Below are 6,195 nucleotides of genomic sequence, written 5' to 3' on the forward strand. Positions count from 1 at the left end.
TCATTGTTGAGTCGAGCATGCTTTATTTAGACATGGAGTATAGTAGTGTGATATGGAACATGGTGTATAGTAGTGTGATATGGAGTATAGTAGTGTGACATGGAGTGTAGTAGTGTGATATGGAATGTAGAGTATAGTAGTGTGACATGGAGTATAGTAGTGTGACATGGAGTATAGTAGTGTGATATGGAACGTAGAGTATAGTAGTGTGATATGGAACGTAGAGTATAGTAGTGAGACATGGAGTATAGTAGTGTGATATAGAACGTAGAGTATAGTAGTGTGATATTGAACGTAGAGTATAGTAGTGTGACATTGAGTATAGTCCTGTGACTTTGAACACAGAGTATAGTCGTGTGACATGGAATATAGAGTATAGGAGTATGATATGGAACATGGAGTATAGTAGTGTGACATGGAACATAGAGTATAGCAGTGTGACATGGAGTATAGAGTAGATATGGAACATAGAGTATAGTAGTGTGACATGGAGTATAGTAGTGTGACATGGAACATGGAGTATAGTAGTGTGACATGGAGTATAGTAGTGTGACATGGACTATAGTAGTGTGACATGGAGTATAGTAGTGTGACGTGGAACATAGATTATAGTAGTGTGACATGGAACATAGAGTATAGTAGTGTGACATGGAGTATAGAGTAGATATGGAACATAGAGTATAGTAGTGTGACATGGAGTATAGTAGTGTGACATGGAACATGGAGTATAGTAGTGTGACATGGAGTATAGTAGTGTGACATGGACTATAGTAGTGTGACATGGAGTATAGTAGTGTGACAAGGACTATAGTAGTGTGACATGGAGTATAGTAGTGTGACATGATATATAGTAGTGTGACATGCAGTATAGTAGTGTGACATGGAACATAGAGTATAGTAGTGTGACATGGAACATAGAGTATAGTAGAGTGACGTGGAACATGGAGTATAGTAGTGTGACATGGAGTATAGAGTAGATATGGAACATAGAGTATAGTAGTGTGACATGGAGTATAGAAGTGTGACATGGAACATAGAGTATAGTAGTGTGACATGGAGTATAGAAGTGTGACATGGACTATAGTAGTGTGAAATGGAGTATAGTAGTGTGACATGGAGTATAGTAGTGTGACATGGAGTATAGAGTAGATATGGAACATAGAGTATAGTAGTGTGATATTGAACATAGAGTATAGTAGTGTGATGTGGAGTATAGTAGTGTGACATGGAGTATAGTAGTGTGACATGGAGTATAGAGTAGATATGGAACATAGAGTATAGAAGTGTGACATGGAGTATAGTAGTGTGACATGGAGTATAGTAGAGTGACATGGAGTATAGTAGTGTGACATGGAGTATAGTAGTGTGACATGGAGTATAGAGTAGATATGGAACATAGAGTATAGTAGTGTGACATGGAGTATAGTAGTGTGACATGGAGTATAGTAGTGTGACATGGAGTATAGTAGAGTGACATGGAGTATAGTAGTGTGACATGGAGTATAGTAGTGTGACATGGAGTATAGTAGTGTGACATGGAGTATAGAGTAGATATGGAACATGGAGTATAGAAGTGCGACATGGAATAAGTAGTGTGACATGGAGTATAGTAGTGTGACATGGAGTATAGTAGTGTGACATGGAGTATAGTAGTGTGACATGGAACATAGAGAATAGTAGTGTGACATGGAACAGAGTTTAGTAGTGTGACATGGAGTATAGTAGAGTGACGTCGAACATAGAGTATAGTAGTGTGACATGGAGTATAGTAGATTGACGTGAAACATTGAGTATAGTAGTGTGACATGGAACATAGAGTATAGTAGTGTGACATGGAGTATAGAGTAGATATGGAACATAGAGTATAGTAGTGTGACATGGAGTATAGTAGTGTGACATGGAACATGGAGTATAGTAGTGTGACATGGAGTATAGTAGTGTGACATGGACTATAGTAGTGTGACATGGAGTATAGTAGTGTGACAAGGGCTATAGTAGTGTGACATGGAGTATAGTAGTGTGACATGATATATAGTAGTGTGACATGCAGTACAGTAGTGTGACATGGAACATAGAGTATAGTAGTGTGACATGGAACATAGGGTATAGTAGAGTGACGTGGAACATGGAGTATAGTAGTGTGACATGGAGTATAGAATAGATATGGAACATAGAGTATAGTAGTGTGACATGGAGTATAGTAGTGTGACATGGAACATAGAGTATAGTAGTGTGACATGGAGTATAGTAGTGTGACATGGACTTTAGTAGTGTGACATGGAGTATAGTAGTGTGACATGGAGTATAGTAGTGTGACATGGAGTATAGAGTAGATATGGAACATAGAGTATAGTAGTGTGATATGGAACATAGAGTATAGAAGTGTGACATGGAGTCTAGTAGTGTAACATGGAGTATAGTAGAGTGACATGGAGTATAGTAGTGTGACATGGAGTATAGTAGTGTGACATGGACTATAGTAGTGTGACATGGAGTATAGTAGTGTGACATGGAGTATAGTAGTGTGACATGGAGTATAGTAGAGCGACATGGAACATAGAGTATAGTAGTGTGACATGGAACATAGAGTATAGTAGTGTGACATGGAACATAGAGTATAGTAGTGTGATATGGAGTATAGTAGAGCGACATGGAACATAGAGTATACATGTAGTAGTGTGACATGGAACATAGAGTATAGTAGTGTGACATGGAGTATAGTAGAGCGACATGGAACATAGAGTATAGTAGTGTGACATGGAACATAGAGTATAGTAGTGTAACATGGAATATAGAGTATAGGAGTATGATATGGAACATGGAGTATAGTGAGTGACATGGAGTATAGTAGTGTGACATGGAACATAGAGTATAGGAGTATGATATGGAACATGGAGTATAGTGAGTGACATGGAGTATAGTAGAGCGACATGGAACATAGAGTATAGGAGTATGATATGGAACATGGAGTATAGTGAGTGACATGGAGTATAGTAGTGTGACATGGAACATAGAGTATAGTAGTGTGACATGGTGTATAGTAGAGCGACATGGAACATAGAGTATAGTAGTGTGACATGGAACATAGAGTATAGTAGTGTGACATGGAGTATAGTAGAGCGACATGTAACATAGAGTATATAAGTGTGACATGGAACATAGAGTATAGTAGGTAGACATGGAACATAGAGTATAGTAGTGTGACATGGAACATAGAGTATAGTAGGTAGACATGGAACATAGAGTATAGTAGTGTGACATGCAGTGTAGTAGAGCGACATGGAACATAGAGTATATAAGTGTGACATGGAACATAGAGTATAGTAGTGTGACATGGAGTATAGTAGAGCGACATGGAACATAGAGTATAGTAGTGTGACATGGAACATAGAGTATAGTGGTGTGACATGGAACATAGTGTATAGTAGTGTGACATGGAACATAGAGTATAGTAGTGTGACATGGAACATAGAGTATAGTAGTGTGACATGGAACATAGTGTATAGTAGTGTGACATGGAACATAGAGTATAGTAGTGTGACATGGAACATAGTGTATAGTAGTGTGACATGGAACATAGAGTATAGTAGTGTGACATGGAACATAGAGTATAGTAGTGTGACATGGAACATAGAGTATAGTAGAGCGACATGGAACATAGAGTATAGTAGTGTGACATGGAACATAGTGTATAGTAGTGTGACATTGAACATAGTGTATAGTAGTGGGACATGGAACATAGAGTATAGTAGTGTGACATGGAACATAGAGTATAGTAGTGTGACATGGAACATAGTGTATAGTAGTGTGACATGGAACATAGAGTATAGTAGTGTGATATTGAACATAGAGTATAGTAGTGTGATATGGAACATAAAGTATAGTAGTATGATATGGAACAGAGAGTATAGTAGTGTGACATGGAACATAGAGTATAGTAGTGTGACATGGAACATAGAGTATAGTAGTGTGACATGGAACATAGAGTATAGTAGTGTGACATGGAACATATTGTATAGTAGTGTGACATGGAACATAGAGTATAGTAGTGTGACATGGAACATAGAGTATAGTAGTGTGACATGGAACATAGAGTATAGTAGTGTGACATGGAACATAGAGTATAGTAGTGTGACATGGAACATAGTGTATAGTAGTGTTACATGGAACATAGAGTATAGTAGTGTGATATTGAACATAGAGTATAGTGGTGTGATATGGAACATAGAGTATAGTAGAGCGACATGGAACATAGAGTATAGTAGTGTGATATTGAACAGAGTATAGTAGTGTGATATGGAACATAGAGTATAGTAGTATGATATGGAGCATAGAGTATGGTAGTGTGACATGGAGTATAGTAGTGTGACATGGAGTATAGAGTACAGTAGTGTGACATGGAACACAGAGTATAGTAGTGTGACATGAAACATGGAGTACAGTATTGTGACATGGAGTATAGTAGTGTGACATGGAACATAGAGTATAGTAGAGTGATATGGAACTTAGAGTATAGTAGTGTGACATGGAACATAGAGTATAGTAGTGTGACATGGAACATAGAGTATAGTAGTGTGACATGGAGTATAGTAGAGCGACATGGAACATAGAGTATTGTAGTGTGACATGGAACATAGAGTATAGTAGTGTGACATGCAGTATAGTAGAGCGACATGGAACATAGAGTGTAGTAGTGTGACATGGAGTATAGTAGAGCGACATGGAACATAGAGTATATAAGTGTGACATGGAACATAGAGTATAGTAGTGTGACATGGAACATAGAGTATAGTAGTGTGACATGGAACATAGTGTATAGTAGTGTGACATGGAACATAGAGTATAGTAGTGTGACATGGAACATAGAGTATAGTAGTGTGACATGGAACATAGTGTATAGTAGTGTGACATGGAACATAGAGTATAGTAGTGTGACATGGAACATAGAATATAGTAGTGTGACATCGAACATAGTGTATAGTAGTGTGATATGGAACATAGAATATAGTAGTGTGATATTGAACATAGAGTATAGTAGTGTGATATGGAACATAGAGTATAGTAGTGTGACATGGAGTATAGTAGTGTGACATGGAACATAGCGTACAGTAGTGTGACATGAAACATGGAGTATAGTAGTGTGACATGAAACATGGAGTATAGTAGTGTGATATGGAGTACAGTAGTGTGACATGAAACATGGAGTATAGTAGTGTGACATGAAACATGGAGTATAGTAGTGTGACATGAAACATGGAGTATAGTAGTGTGATATGGAACATAGAGTATAGTATCACGGAACTATTTTCATGGTATTTTAGTGATTTTTGATACATCTTTTCATTTGAATTTATGCTTTCTTCATTTCAATTCAGTTAATGTTATCAGTATTATTTTTTTCAGCTTCTACAACAACGTGGACCGTGTCGGTCACACAAGATGTCCACCAAGGTCAACATTCGAACATCAGATGTCAAGAACCTGAATCTGGTTATTTGACCTTTGTGGGTGTCTCCACTTGTCTCCACTTGTCGGAACACCATTTGCTATTTTTAAGACGTCCAGGCTGTAAATTATCTGTTTAAATTTTAACTTAATCATCAGTTCCTATCAAAGAAGTCAGTAAATTCCTAAAGGTTGAGATGACGCCCGTGTTCCTTGTCACTGTAACTAGGCAGTAGTTGTTGATCGGGGCAGCTGATTAGGACTGTGGTAACCCACCTTGCCAGGGGGACAGCATCAATGTTCACACAGTAGGTAACAGGAATACTGTTGAGTATCTCCGGCTATAAATAGTTCTTTGGGGGAAATGAGGCCGGGTGACGAATTCTGCTAGGGGTATGCTATATTCAACGTTAGTTAGTCCGTTCCTGTTTGAGTATCCAGCCACCACCACCAGACAAGGGAGTCGGAAAGCAGATATCCCTGAACCCTTTAACATTCTATTCATATCTATGTTTACACATTGTATCTCGCTTGAATTAAGTTTAATTCCATCAACATTTGACCACACTATCTTTTTATGTACGTTTTCAAGTTAAGGCGGCGCATGTTTTGTTTTGAATACTAAAGCGGATATGACCTGTTTCTCCTCCAATGTTTCTAATGCATGTAAATTTCATTCATAAAACCTGTATGTGACTTTTGTTGTACTTTTTAAGTTTGCTCAATACAAATAAAACATTGTCATCTTTC

General features: G+C 37.8%; 1 protein-coding gene across 1 annotated transcript in view; it reads left to right on the forward strand.

The window, feature by feature from the left end:
* LOC124118788 (calcyphosin-like protein) overlaps positions 1–6,195 on the forward strand; it is a 48,652-nt gene extending 42,457 nt beyond the window's left edge. Inside the window, exon 6 of the mRNA XM_046481070.1 lies at positions 5,404–6,195. The gene's annotated coding sequence lies outside the window, so the exon portion shown is untranslated. The remainder of the gene's footprint in view (positions 1–5,403) is intronic.

The sequence above is a fragment of the Haliotis rufescens genome, unplaced genomic scaffold (assembly GCF_023055435.1).
Source record: "Haliotis rufescens isolate VD_foot unplaced genomic scaffold, xgHalRufe1.0.p SCAF_2, whole genome shotgun sequence".
NCBI lineage: Eukaryota > Metazoa > Mollusca > Gastropoda > Lepetellida > Haliotidae > Haliotis > Haliotis rufescens.